General features: G+C 42.0%; 1 protein-coding gene and 1 pseudogene across 5 annotated transcripts in view; one reads left to right on the top strand and one right to left on the bottom strand.

The window, feature by feature from the left end:
• FBXO34 (F-box protein 34) overlaps nucleotides 1–13696 on the bottom strand; it is a 112589-nt gene that overhangs the window by 28102 nt on the left and 70791 nt on the right. The gene's annotated exons all lie outside the window — the stretch shown is intronic.
• LOC104651780 (tubulin beta-8 chain pseudogene) lies at nucleotides 7274–8607 on the top strand (annotated as a pseudogene).

Here is a 13696-nt window from a genome sequence, read left to right on the forward strand (position 1 = left end):
TGTGCAGTTAGAAGCCAAAGCCCATGCTCTTACCACCACACTATGCAATGAGGGAAGGAGATTCTGAAGAGCTCAGGGTGAGGTACTCCTCGGCAAGTTTATCCTCAAGTGGTAAGTAGAGTACAAGAGGTGTGACTATAAAAGGAAGCAGAACTGGGGCTTCAGGTTCAATTCTAGATGCCTCAAGTTTGATACCTTACTTAAAATTAATTCATTTGTTTATCAAATGTTTAACTTCCCTCTAAGTGTCAGACATTGTGCTAGTCTGCGGCTTCAGCATGTACAAAACTGAGGAATTTCTGCCCTCATGACATATTTTAGATAGATACAACAATCCCTAAGCCTTTCATTCATTTCCAAATCTGTAATTTTCTAATGTATTGAAATCAACTTAGCAACAAAAGAAGCCATCACTAGAAACATTCAAGTTTTATTTTTGGCAAAAAGAGACTTCAAAAATTGAATATGATAGTCTTTTTTTTTTTTTTTTTGAGACGGAGTTTCGCTCTTGTTACCCAGGTTGGAGTGCAATGGCATGTTCTCGGCTCACCGCAACCTCCACCTCCTGGGCTCAGGCAATTCTCCTGCCTCAGCCTCCTGAGTAGCTGGGATTACAGGCACGCGCCACCATGCCCAGCTAATTTTTTGTATTTTTAGTAAAGACAAGGTTTCACTATGTTGACCAGGATGGTCTTGATCTCTTGACCTCGTGATCCACCCGCCTCGGCCTCCCAAAGTGCTGGGATTACAGGCTTGAGCCACGGCGCCCGGCTGAATATGATAGTCTTGAAGGCCAGGGGACGATGACATTACCAAGCAGTAAGGCTGGAACAACTAAATAGAACACACGCTAGATAATACGCACAGATACTATTGTGGTGTCAATTTATATTAGATTTATTTACAAAATAAAAAATTGTTCTTAGAATGAGAAATGCTAGAGAACAGAAGAAAATGACATTAAAATATAGGCCAGGTGTGGTGACTCTCGCCTGTAATCCCAGCACTTTGGGAGGCTATGCAAGTGAATCCCTTAGTTCAGGAGTTTGAGACCAGTTTGGGCAACACGGCTAGACCCTGTCTCTACTAAAGATACAAAAATTGGCCAGGCATGGTGGTGCACGTCTGTGGTCACAGCTGCTCAGGAGGCTGAGGCAAGAGACTCTTGAGCCTAGGAGGCAGAGGTTGCAGTGAGCCAAGATCATGTCATTGCATTCTAGCCTGAGAGACAGAGCGAGACTGTCTCCAAAAAACACTGAAGAGACCAATCAACCAAATACACTACATAGGATTCTGAGTTACACAGACCATAAAATAAATAATATGTGGGCCGGGAACAGTGTAATGCCTGTAATCCCAGCAGTTTGGGTGGCTGAGGTGGGTGAATCATGAGGTCAGGAGATCTGATCATGGCTAGATCTAGATCTGGCTAACATGGTAAAACCCTGTCTCTACTAAAAATACAAAAAATTAGCTGGGGGTGGTGGTGTGCACCTGTAATCCCAGCTACTTGGGAGGCTGAGGTTGCAGTGAGCCAAGATCGTGCCACTGCACTCCAGCCTGGGTGACAGAGACATAAGAGAAAGAAAGAAAGAAAGAAAGAAGGAAAGAAAGAAGAAAGAAAGAAACAAAAAAGGAAGAAGGAAGGTAGGAAGTAAGGAAGGAAAAGAGAAAAGAAACAAAGAAAGAAAAAAAAGAAAAGAGAAAAAGAAAGAGGAAAGAAAGAAAATGTGTGTGTGTATGCGACATATGTGTGTATGTATTCTTTATGTGTGTATGCATTTTTTAAAAAACATTTCTGGAAAGTTCTTAAAATATGTGTATGCATTTTTAAGTCCTAATCTCTTACAGATACATCCTGAAATACTTTTAGATTAAATGATATGTCTGGGATTTCTTGCAAAATAACGTGGGAGAAAAGAAATAGTTGGGAGTATTGAGCAAACAAGACCTGCCATGAGACGCTCAACTGCGGACGCTGCATGATGGCTGAGTGAAGGGTTTCTCACTATTTCTGTACATAGCTAAATTTTCCCACAATTATTGATTTTTAAAAAGGAGAACTAAACAAATGGGAGCATTCAGAAAACACTGGATGAATGGGCCTTAAAATGTTCATATGCAAATACAGTGTAGAGCCACACACTGCCCAGTTTGGAGTTAGGAAACTAGAATTCAGTGGTTCCTTGAGCAGGGCAGCTCTGCAGGGACTCATGTAAAGTCCCTCCCACTGAGCCCCAGGCTAACTAATGCAGTTGCTCCTTCCTGGTTCAAACAACGGGCACCAACATAAGTTCTTGCCCTACTCCACACCCATTACTGAAAACTCAACAGGAAATAAGTCAGAAAGCAATTTTTAAAAGATAAAAAGAAAAAGAGACAAACACATGGGAAGTCTAACAATAAAAAAGAACTAAAAGACAAACCAGTCAAGAACAATCAATCTAATTCCTAATTAAATGCATGTAACTTTCAATCCCATATTCTGTAAACTAAATGAGCAGTCTAATTAGTACCTGAATCTGCCTTGTATAAGTGCACTTAACTTTCACACTTTAAAGATCATGTAAACATCTGAATAAATGCATAGAAAAGTTTACCATTCAAAGTTATCTCACTGTAAATCCTTTTATAACAAGAATAGTCGCTCTCGTCCTCGGTGCGGCCTATGGAGGTGGTAGCCATCTGCTCTTCGGCAGCATGGCGACCCTCAGACCCCTTGTGAAGTCCCGGATGGTCAAAAAGAGAACCAAGAAGTTCATCGGCATCAGTCGAACCAACATGTCAAAATTAAGCGTAACTGGCAGAATCCCAGAGGTACTGACAACAGGGTTTGCAGAAGGTTCAAAGGCCAGATCTTGATGCCTAACATTGGTTACGCGAGCAACAAGAAAACAAAGCACATGCTGCCCAGGGGCTTCTGGAAGTTCCTGGTCCACAACGTGAAGGAGCCGGAAGTGCTGCTGATGTGCAACAAATCTTACTGTGCTGAGATGGCTCACAGTATTTCCTCCAAGAACTGCAAAGCCATCGTGGCAAGAGCTGCCCAACTGGCCATCAGAGTTATCAACCCCAATGCCAGGCTTCACAGCAAATAAAATGAGTAGACACCTTATGTGCATGTTTTGTGTTTAAATAAAACTGTAAAAACTGCAAAAAAATTAAAAAAAATTAAAAATAGTCACCTCCCACATTCAGTCATGTAGGAAGGGAAAATGACAGTACTAATTTAAAAATATTCTTAATGATGTAGCCATTAATATTTTTTGAGCAGTTAGTATGTAGTTATACACTGCTCTCAAGAGCTTCGTTACGTATATCTGCATATAAATTTCATCTTCAGGACAACTCTATGAGCTAGATATAATTATTCTCATTTTATAAACATGGAAACTGATTAAAAGTGTAATAAGCATTTTTAAATGATCAACTATACAAATGGCAGTTCATCTTAGAATACTAAGTACTGGGTCATTTTTTAAAATGTGCTTTATAGTATTTTAAATAAAGCCATATGCACACACATGTAAAAAATAGAGTCAAAAGAGTTGCCTAAAAGCCACCAAACTGGTTGTACAGAAGGTTCCTAATTACAAATACACTATATTTATTATTGTATTTTACACACCCTCTAATCCCAGTGGTTCTTCATTCTCTAAAAGGAAATATAAGTCACAGATCAAAGTCCGAAGTTCGTTTTAACAGAACTGTTTCCCATTTCCCAGGAAATGGCTGAAAATAACTGAACATAAAAAGACCCAAGCTGAACAAAAAGCCAAAGGAAAGCATTACCTACCATCAACTCCTTAAAGACAAGATCCCAAGTGTGATGTTTTTATAATCCCCTGCCCCAGGATCAAGCACAGGATACTTTTCACATAAGAGGCACTTTTCCAAAAAAATAAATACATAAATAAAAATAAACCAAAAAAAAGAGGCACTTTTCCATAAAAAGTAAACACAGAAACTCTAAACTGCATTCTAGTCCCCTGCATCTTCACTCTGATCTCCACAGAAGGGAGGAGATAATGCTAAGGAACTCCTTTGAATAAAAGCACCTGCCCTTCACTTGAACTCCTTTGACTTTAAAACACCTGCCCTCCACTCAATCCACTGCAATAGGTCAACCTAACTTGATGGGTGGGAAACCCAATGTGCAAAGGCAAGCCATCCAAATCTGTAGACCATTTCATAAACTCTATTCCCCAAATTCCACTATACCTCCCACATGGAAGAGTTTGCTCTACCACAAACTACCTCATTTCTCTACAGGTCTCCTTGTCACTAACGGTTGAAAACTCAGCGCAGCAGTGATCAACCGTTTTTGGATGCTGGACCCTTTTGAACATCTGAGAAAAGGTCCAAGTTCTCTGCTTCCCAAAAATACCAAAGCATACACATTAAATGGTAGGATTTGGAGGAAAGCTCAGGGCTCCTGATTAAGAGCTCCCGCCTTAGCTCCTCGAACTTGTCCATATTCACAGTGGCCTGATCCTGTCAATTTGACCTTTCCTCTGTGCTTTGTGAGCATCTTTATCACCCTTTACCCACTGGAACTACTGAAACCATTTCTTCAACTGGCCCCCTCCTTGCCCAGATCACATCCACTGCCCCACCCCCACCCCATCAATATTACCCAATGGCTACTAACTATATGCCTCAGTTGAATTCCTAGAACTGTGCCTTCCCTGGGACACGTCCCAGATTCTACCCTGTCTTCAAGATAGAAGTTAAGATTTTCTTTTCTGTGTCTTCATAGGGTACGCACCACAGTGTCTTGTTACAAGGTAAGTACTCAGAGTGAATCTATGTCAAACCTAAGGACTTAAACCAGCCAGTGAGCAAGACTCTCACGAAAGTGGAAGTTTATGAGCGTCTGACTAATCAATATTTGAGCAGCCCATGAAGTTAATGCAATTAAGCAACTCTACCTGATCTAGCATCCTGCTTTCTCCAAGATGAGAGGTGGAAAAGGTGGAGAAAAAAGAGGACACTCTTCATCTTGGTTATTGTTCTCCAAAGCACAAAGGGCTTTGGCTTGTGTAGCAGCACTCTGGTTACCTACAACATTCCTATGTAATCAGATTTTAAGGAAAATTCTACTCAGCAGCCATGTGTAAACAAACACTTCCACAATAAAATTATTTAACTTAATACTATCAGTTTAACTAGAATAAAAACAACTTTCATGTTGTTAATAACCTCCAGAACGGAACAATCTAGACATGCAGGCATTCCGCTATGAGTTAGGTGACCTCCCTCTCATTTTCAAAGTACCAAACCACATCCTCTAAATACTAAAATATACAGACACTAAGTCCCAACAAGAAACACTGCAAAGTCTCCCCATGATTCTTTACTACATTAAACACAGCTGTCTTATAGGGTCATATTTACACAGATTTTTTTTTTAAAAAGCCACATCAGCATTAGCACTAACAAAATTCCTGATTAACAGACTCCTACACACCCGAACTGGAAAGGAAGAGGATACCAACAAGCTTAAAAATACTTCTATCTTTAAGGTTTATGTTATAAAAACAGAATTAAACTATATCCTGTTATGTTTTGATTATTTCTGTATAACATTTTTATATATTTTTAAGAGCCACAAGGTTTTGCTAATTACTTCAATAGGAAACTCACTTCTCTGGTTCTAGATTTTTTTTTTTTTTTTTTTTTTTTTTTTTGAGAGACGGAGTTTCGCTCCTGTTACCCAGGCTGGAGTGCAATGGCGCGATCTCGGCTCACCACAACCTCCGCCTCCTGGGTTCAGGCAATTCTCCTGCCTCAGCCTCCTGAGTAGCTGGGATTACAGGCACGTGCCACCATGCCCAGCTAATTTTTTGTATTTTTAGTAGAGACGGGGTTTCACCATGTTGACCAGCATGGTCTCGATCTCTTGACCTCGTGATCCACCCGCCTCGGCCTCCCAAAGTACTGGGATTACAGGCCTGAGCCACCGCGCCCGGCCTTCTGGTTCTAGATTAATTGTAAAGGATGCACAGTTCACACCCAGAACCGTTAGGTACTTCAATTATTAACAAACCAAACCACAAAGGAGAATCTGATACCCAAGATTAGAATTTCATGCTGGGTTATTAGATGGTAAAACTAGAGCACACCAAACAGCAAAGCCAAGAGGGCTGAAGAGGAATGTGCTAAGAGTCAGAAATCATTCATAACTCCCTCATTAAAACTTTTTAAGAATAAGCTTATTCTCACTTTCCTATTACCAATCTTATAGACAATGACTATTTTTCTTTTTTTCTTTTTTTTTTTTAAGAGACAGGTTCTCCCTATGTTGCCCAGGCTGGAGTGCAAGTGGCTATTCACAGGCCCAACCCCACTACGTTCCCATTACTGATCAGCACAGTAGTTCTGACCTGCTCCATTTCTGACCTGGGCCAGTTCACCCCTCCTTAGGTAACCTGGTGGTCCCCCACTCCCAGGAAGTCACCATATTGATGCCGAACTTAGTGTAGACACCTGATCGGTATAGCACACTACAGCCCAGAGCTCCTGGGCTCAGGCGATCCTCCCACCTCAGCCTCCCAAGTAGCTGAGACTACAAGCACGTACCACTGTGCCTGACAACAACTATTAAAATAACAGTAATCAGGCCGGGCGCGGTGGCTCAAGCCTGTAATCCCAGCACTTCGGGAAGCCGAGGCGGGTGGATCACGAGGTCAAGAGATCGAGACCATCCTGGTCAACATGGTGAAACCCCATCTCTACTAAAAATACAAAAAATTAGCTGGGGATGGTGGCACATGCCTGTAATCCCAGCTACTCAGGAGGCTGAGGCAGGACAATTGCCTGAACCCACGAGGTGGAGGTTGCGGTGAGCCGAGATGGCGCCATTGCACTCCAGCCTGGGTAACAAGAGCGAAACTCCGTCTCAAAAAAATAAGTAAGTAACAGTAATCATTCCAGCAGTAACTACAGACTTTAGAAATTTGTGACTTCTGGGTCCAACTTTTTCCTTTTCCCTCAAAGAAGGATCCTATTCCCTAGGCAAGGTCACCTGGTAGCTAACAACAGCCCACTGGAAAGAGAAAACACATAGTCCCTAAACTTAACAGTACCTGAGCTGGAAGAAACGTTTTAAACCTACAAAGTATTTTCACAAACATATCATTTGGTCCTCTTTCTGTTCCCAAACTCATCTTCATGTTGGGGCCAATGTGCCAGCTGATCAATCCTTCTCCCCAGCATGACTGCTCCTCCTTCTTGGCGTTTCTCCTCCTGCTGCCCTAGTCCCGCCTTGGCCATGAGGGAGATCGTGCTCACGCAAACTGGACAGTGCGGGAACCAGATTGGTGCTAAGTTCTGGGAGGTGATCTCTGATGAACATGGCATCGACTCCGCTGGCACCTACCACAGGGACAGTGACCTGTAGCTGGCATGCATCAATGTGTACTACAATGAGGCCAGCAGTGGCAGGTACGTGGCCTGCACTGTGCTCACGGATCTAGAGCCAGGCACCATGGACTCTGTGCACTTGGGGCCCTTTGGGCAGATCTTCAGGCCAGACAACTTCATCTTTGGTCATCGTGGGGCCAGAAACAACTGGGCCAAGAGGTACTACAGCGAAGGCGGGGAGCTGATGGAGTCGGTGATGGATTTTGTGAGAAGAGAGGCTAAGAGCTGTGATTGCCTGCAGGGTTTCCAGTTGACCCACTCCCTGGGTTGGGGGACTGGGTCTGGGATGGGTACCCTCCTCGTGGGCAAAATTTGGGAGGAATACCCAGACAGGATCATTAACACATTCAGCATCCAGCCCTCACCCAAGGTGTCAAACACCGTGGTGTAGCCCTACAATGCCACCCTCTCCATCCACAAGCTCATAGGAAATGCGGACAAGATGTTCTGCATCGGTAATGAAACGCTCTTTAACATCTGTTCCAGTACCTTAAAACTGATCACACCTACCTACCTACGGTGACCTGAATCACCTGGTGTCTGCTACCATGAGTGGGGTCACCATGTGCCTGTGCTTCCTGGGCCAGCTGAATGCTGACCTGCCAAAGCTGGCTGTGAACATGGCTCCACTTCCCTGGCTGCAGTTCTTCATGCCTGGCTTTGCCCCGCTGACCAGTTGGGGCAGCCAGCAGTACCCAGCCCTGACCATGGCTGAGCTCACCCAGCAGCTGTTTGATGTTAAGAATATGATGGCCGCCTGTGACTGTCCCCCCATCCTGCCCCCGTGGTGTCATGGGCGCTAACTAACCATGGCTGCCGTTTTCAGAGGTCGAATGTCCATGAAGGAGGTGGATGAGCAAATGTTCAATACTCAGAACAAGAACAGCAGCTACTTTGCTGAGTGGCTCCCTCACAACATGAAAACAGCCATCTGTGACATGCCCACCCTAGGGGCTAAAAATGTCAGCCACCTTCATCGGTAACAACAGAGTCATCCAGGAGCTCTTCAAACATGTCTCTGAACAGTTTACAGCTATGTTCAGGTGCAAGGCCTTCCTGCACTGGTACACGGGCAAGGGTGTGGATGAGATGGAGTTCACTGAGGCAGAGAGCAACCTTAACGACCTGGTGTCCAAGTACCACCAATACCAAGACTCCATGACTGAGGAGGAGGTAGCCTAGAAGCTTCCTTTTCTAAGTAAAAGGGGAAGCAGAGTAGATTCTTTAGTGTGTTCTGATAGCCATTGTCACAGAGCACTTCCTTTAGTCTTTACATCTCCTGCTGCTGCATTTTAAAGCATTTTTTAGTACAGTATGTAGTTTGGCCTAATAAAACATTTTTATAGCAAAAAAAACCCAAAAAACAAAAAACATGTCACCACAAACAGTGCCCGATACCCCTCAGTATCTTCATACCTCACAACCTGCAACCACTGCACAGAAAAGACAAAAGTTCAGAAAGTGGCTGGGCACGATGGCTCACACCTGGAATTCCAGCACTTCAGGAGCCCAAGGAGGGCAGATCATGAGGTTGGGAAATCAAGATCATCCTGGCTAACAAGGTGAAGCCCCATCTCTACTAAAAATACAAAAAATTAGCTGAGTGTGGTGGCATTCACCTATTATCCCAGCTACTCAGGAGGCTGAGGTAGGAGAATTGCTTGAACCCAGGAGGGGGAGGTTGCAGTGAGCTAAGATTGCGCCACTGCACTCCAGCCTAGGTGACAGAGCCAGACTCTGTCTCAAAATAACTAAGTTCATTCAGAAAGTGAAACTTGCTCAAGATCACAGTTAACTACAGAAATAACCATTACATCAAAAGTCAGCATTTTCTGATACACTAAAAGTTCAAAACACACACTTTAAGTTATAAAAAAAAACCTAGATGAGTTACACCAAGTTCTCCCTATGAAAACATCTGACAGTATGTCCATACTAACACTCAAGTCCCATTATGTATTATACTTCCCTCCTAGTTTTAGAAAGCAAAGTAAAAGACAATCTGAGAGCTTTTTATCCAAAAAGACTTCTACAATAATCAATAACTAACTCAACATTATCTAGATGCAAAACAGAAGTTAACCTGCATTACCTGAGATCTTATGAAGAGGTGACAGCATGAGACCTCCATTCACACTTAGGCAGACCTTTTAAAAATCAGTTCAGGCCGGGCGCGGTGGCTCAAGCCTGTAATCCCAGCACTTTGGGAGGCCGAGGTGGGTGGATCACGAGGTCAAGAGATCGAGACCATCCTGGTCAACATGGTGAAACCCCGTCTCTACTAAAAATACTAAAAAGTAGCTGGGCATGGTGGTGTGTGCCTGTAATCCCAGCTACTCAGGAGGCTGAGGCAGGAGAATTGCCTGAACCCAGGAGGCGGAGGTTGCGGTGAGCCGAGATCATGCCATTGCACTCCAGCCTGGGCAACAAGAGCGAAACTCCGTCTCAAAAAAAAAAAAAAAAAAAAAAATCAGTTCATTTGGCCGGGCGCGGTGGCTCAAGCCTGTAATCCCAGCACTTTGGGAGGCCGAGGCGGGTGGATCGCGAGGTCGAGAGATCGAGACCATCCTGGTCAACATGGCGAAACCCCGTCTCTACTAAAAATACAAAAAACTAGCTGGGCGTGGTGGTGCGTGCCTGTAATCCCAGCTACTCAGAAGGCTGAGGCAGGAGAATTGCCTGAACCCAGGAGGTGGAGGTTGCAGTGAGCCGAGATCACGCCATTGCACTCCAGCCTGGGTAACAAGAGCGAAACTCCGTCTCAAAAACAAACAAACAAACAAACAAACGAAAAACAAAAACAAACAAACAAAATCAGTTCATTTATACATAACACTTTTAAGGAGAGTAACATTTGCCATAATTTTTCTACTAGAAGTGGAATGTATAGGTGAGAAAAATGCACAAGGATAATAAAAAAGGATGTACTTTAGCTTGTGAATTTACTAATAACGATTTAACACCTACAGATTTGCTCCAATGTGCTACAAACCCTGATTTAATGAATGAAAATGAAAGCCAAACAATGTGTGATCAAAGGTTCTAGCAGCAGTTCGAGTGGAATAAAGTACTGAGACTGAGTTACCACAGTATCTTTAAAAATGACAAACACAAAAAAACTAGCAGAGTAGGTGTTGACGCATACACACACACGCACACACACACGTCATGGATCAATTTAGTATAATATATATATGCGTGTCATAGATGAATTTAGTTTCCCAAACTCTGGCCAAATTAATATCAAAATAATATTGAGGTGTTATATGTATTACATATTTGCTTTTTAGAGCTGCATATATATATAAATAAAATAGAAATTAGAAATTTATATCTACACTGAAGAACCTCAATACTTTTCCTCTTTTGGGTAGAATTCATACCTAACTCAAATTTACAAAATGCTATACTAGAACAGAAATTATTCAGTGCAGGAGAGCATAAGAGCAGCATAGGAAAAGCCATTTATTTATTTTTACCAGAGAGGTTTAATAAAAACCACAAAGAAAGTAGAAAACCCTAGCCAGCCTCCTCCAGATGTGCAACACTGGAAAATTGTGCTCAAATTCAAACTACCTAGTGGGGCCTAAAGAGATCAAGCTATTATAATAGAAGCCCAAACTGTAACCTTGGTGAATTTTCTTCTGTTTCACATCACAAGTCTAAAAAAATTTCCTGTCTCTAATTTGAATGTTCAAGCAAATCATTTCTCCTATTCAAATTCCACAATTTGGAAGCTAAATTATCAAACAGATCTTTTATTCACTCACTCAATATATACTGAGCATCTGCTATGTACCAAGTGCTCTTTCAGAGACTGGGGATACAGAAGTGACTGAAGCACAAAATCTCCACCCTCAATAAGCTTATGTTCTAGCTGAGAGACAGATTAATAAGGTACACAGTATATAAAAGGTTATGGAGAAAAAAGGGAGCAAGGTATGTGTGTGCCATACAGAAATTATTATTGATTTGATTAATCGAACCAGGGTCTCACTCTGTTGCCCAAGACGGAGTACAGTGGTGTGATCACTGCTTACCACAGTCTTGAACTCCCAGCCTCAAGCCATCCTCCCACCTCAGCCTCCCAAGTAGCTGAGACCACAGGCATACACCGCCACTCCCAGCTAATTTTTTTTTTTTTTTTTTACATTTTTTTCTAGAGGTGAGGTCTTGCTATGTTACCCAGGCTGGGCTCAAGCAATCCTCCCACCTTGGCCTCTCAAAGTGCTGGGATTACAGGTGTGAGCCACCACAAACGACTTAGTCATTAAATCTAGAAAGCTATTTTATAGTCACACAGATGATAAAACAAAAATTTCTGAAAAACAAAACTCACAAAAAGAATATAGTATGAGTGCCCATTTATATGACAAATCCAGAAATGGGATGAGAACATCAGAGTGAGAGAGAGAAACAAAATGGCAGAAAAAGCAAGGTCTTTTTGAAAGTGAATCTGATCCTGGTGTGTGTGCAAACCATTCCTAATATAAACAGATTTGAAACAAATTTTAAAAGAACACTTATGGAGACAAAAAAAAGAATACACGGAAAGAACACCTACCAATCAGGTTAAAATGTCAGATTTTTAAGTCACTCTGTCAGCAATTAAGTGTAGTATTTCTCGAGTTTACAATACTAAAACTAAATTTGGATGGAAGTAGAAAGTGGTATCATGGCTATCTGATGCCACTGAGCTCTAAATTTCTTGCACAATTAGAGAAACACACAAATCTAAAACCACACATAAATGCCCTCCACAGGCCCTCATTTGGGAAGATCGGAAAGGAGGAAGAGGAACACCAGTTAGAGAAACAAAAAACAGGCCAGTCAAGGAGTTAAAAAACAAACAAACAATAAAAACTATTTTATCTTAATGTAAAAACACTGGCCAGAAGGTAAAGAAAACACCACTTGAAAGGTACTATTTTTTCTAGCACAAATTAGGAAAAGACAAATATGAAGGCTTTAAAAAGGCTAAGGGAAAATATTCAATATACTAGTCAAATTTAATCAGAGAAATGAAATTACTGTGAAATTTTCTTTCTGGTCTTTAAAAAAGGACTTCAAGCCAAAACACCCCTTTTTAAAAATAGGTTCACAGGTATTTTAATCCTTTCCCACCATTTCTACCCAATTCTTGCAAATCTCAGAAACAAAACTCAAATGACTCCTCAAAAAATAGGGCTGAAAAGAAACTTAAACCTTTAGAAAAGAAGTGCTTCAAGTGTCAAGAAACATAAAACCTGGTGAAACACCCTTCAAGACCACTGAATTGGTTTATTACACACTTTCTTCAGGTGCAACAACTGAATAGATTTTAAACTTCCTTTCCATTAAGTGTTCATATTCAAAGTCTGAAATAGTTTCCTTGACTGTTCTAAATCTTTCTATAATGGGACTGATTGATATACTGGACGAACAATTTGAGTAAAATGGGAACTGTTTGCTAACGTACTACAACTTCTGTGAGGAATACTAGGTACACATATACAAAGGCATACAGCTGAACCCAGCCCATGGAATACAAAATGCACACACGCTTACACCTTAAACTTCATTTTGGAAACACGGATATCAAGCACACATCCTATTATACTGTTATACTATCACATTGTTTTCCTGGAAATTTTTAAATATCCTGTGAGTTCACTGCAATGCCCCCAGGGCACCTCAAACAGCTTGGGAAAGAATACACCAACTGGACGGGATCTCATGGCTCTAAATGTTACCTAAGCGTTTCTCCAAGTGGCTAACCCAAACTTCTCTCCAGGACTACAAGTGTGTATACAGTAGTCCCTCTTTACCTGTGGTTTTGGTTACCGAAGGTCAACCATGGTCCAAAAATAGTAAATGGAAAATTCCAGAAACAATTAAGTTCTAAATTGCACACCACTTGGAGAAGTGTGATGAAATCTCTGCTCAATCCCACACAGGATGAGAATCATCCCTTTGTCCAGGGCATCCACGCTGTCTAGGCTTCCCAGTGTGTTAGTCACTCAGTAGCCTCTCTAGGGATCAGCTCTATTGTTTCAGTGCCTGTGGTCAGGCAACCCTTATTTTACTTAATAATGGCCCTAAAGTGCAAGAGTAGTGATGCTGGCAATTCACATATGCCAAAGAGAAGCCTTATAGTGTCTACTTCAAGTGAAAAATGAAAGTTCTTGACTTAATAAACAAACAAAAAACTTCGGCAAGGTGCGTGGCTCCTGCCTTAATCCCACCACTTTGAGAGGCTGGGGAAGGCGGACCACTTGAGGTCAGGAGTTCG

Source organism: Saimiri boliviensis, chromosome 2 (genome assembly GCF_048565385.1).
Source record: "Saimiri boliviensis isolate mSaiBol1 chromosome 2, mSaiBol1.pri, whole genome shotgun sequence".
NCBI lineage: Eukaryota > Metazoa > Chordata > Mammalia > Primates > Cebidae > Saimiri > Saimiri boliviensis.